This window comes from Corylus avellana, chromosome ca3 (assembly GCF_901000735.1).
Source record: "Corylus avellana chromosome ca3, CavTom2PMs-1.0".
Lineage (NCBI taxonomy): Eukaryota > Viridiplantae > Streptophyta > Magnoliopsida > Fagales > Betulaceae > Corylus > Corylus avellana.
In genome coordinates this window covers 12,727,504-12,729,303 of record NC_081543.1, presented here as the reverse complement: position 1 = coordinate 12,729,303, position 1,800 = coordinate 12,727,504, and the positions used below count along the sequence as shown (strand labels likewise).

General features: G+C 37.1%; 1 long non-coding RNA gene across 1 annotated transcript; it reads left to right on the top strand.

The window, feature by feature from the left end:
- The first annotated feature begins 611 nt into the window (after positions 1 to 611).
- On the top strand, positions 612 to 1,790 carry LOC132176560 (uncharacterized). The gene is made up of 3 exons (XR_009439534.1): positions 612 to 809; positions 912 to 1,002; positions 1,560 to 1,790. It is a non-coding gene; the product is annotated as an uncharacterized LOC132176560 (long non-coding RNA).
- Positions 1,791 to 1,800: the final 10 nt, after the last annotated feature.

Here is a 1,800-nt window from a genome sequence, read left to right as displayed (position 1 = left end):
ATAGGAGAGTGACGTATAGCATTATTCTACTACTCAATCCAAAAACTTAAATTAATAAGTTCATACTCAACTATGTGATACTAATCGCTCATTCTTATCATACATTTTTTATATAAAATTTAATTATTCTTTACTCACACATATATGTTCAACAGATATCAACGATAACGCGTTCATTAAGTGCGTTTGTTTGACAATATTGAAAGTTAAGCATATATTCTGTGGACAAAGTAGCAAACTTATTGGTGGAACTTTCTCATTATTCTCACAATTAGCTTCTTGTATTTACTCCTTTTCAAGCTTCCCACAGCTACAAAATTATTCTCCTCGTCACAAAAAGAAGAATCCAGATCAAAAGCCATGGAAAACTCACGCATGATTCCACTGTAATATGCTTTATCTCTTAAAAATGGAATCCAGTTCTAAAGTAGACAAATGTACAAAGCTTGAGATAAAAAGCTGTGGGCGGCAATTACATGTTCACAAGGACACCAGCCAGATCAAACTGAAACCAAATCGAACTCAATTTATTAGACATTTTTGCTGCCGACCAACTGAAAGTGGAAGCCTCCTTTATCATATTCCATCGCCCATTTCCAGCTTGGGGTGCAGGGGAGGTATATATATATATATATATATATATACATACAATGACACTGATATTAATTACCATTGGAGCACTGCTACATAAGGATTATTAAGACAGTGATATTTGAAAGGCACAACACTATCACTATCTATCTCTAGCTGTTGTTTGTCTTGCAAAATGCCCAAGAACTCGACAAATGAAAGCCAGCCTCCACCTGCAGGTTCATCCTAATTCTCTCTCTCTCTCTCTCTCTCTCTCTCTCTCTCTCTTATTGATCATGGGATGCAAGAGAACTTACTTTTATGGTGATTTTTATTTGAAGGATACCCAACTGGAACTGGGAATCCCTCCACAGGGAAGAAGTGCTGTGCTCGGGGCAAGAAGAAAGGAGACAGGGGCTTCATAGAGGGATGGTAAGTCATGCATCTTCTTTAGCAATCTAGGTTGTAAGATCATGAAAGAGCTTCTATTAGCACCATGAAAAGTGAGTGTACAGTAAACCAAAGTGCTCCAACTTGTATTGTAAGCTACAAGGAGACCAGTCTTGGATTTTCTTTCCATTTATATTTGGATTATCTACAAATTTATGTTTAATTACAGTATACTTGAAAGCATTAGGTTATTGTTGGAAGCCAGGATTTAGATTATGTAGAATAGAGTTGCTCTACGTACTACAATATGGCAACCTATGTGAGAGTTTGTCCGAACCCCACTTGTTTAAACTGTCTGAACACCTGTTCGAGCAAATAGGGTTTGGACAGGCTCTCAAATATAACTAATTTTTCTAAACCCTACTTGTTCGGACTGTCTGAGCACCTATCTGAGCAAGTGGGGTTTGAACAGACTCTCACATAAGACTGCCCTATTACACTACAATAATTGAAAACAAGCAGCCCCACCTAGTTTTTGATTTTGCCCCTTTTGTTTGCTCTCCCATGGGACTAATCTGCTTTATTTCTTATTTGTGCAGCCTCTTCGCTTTGTGCTGCTGTTGGCTCTGTGAAGAATGTTACTAATCGATCTTATTGTAAACGAGGATTTCGAATAAGCAAAACTGTCATATGGTATCAGTATACCATCGTTGATCTTTCCTTTTTTTCTTTTTTCTCCTTCTCGAGTGTGTTAATTATGAGTGATTTTCTAACTATTGTTGATCATTAGACTACAGCTATTCTGTGTGCGAGCTTATATATTTATGATATAGCACGTCA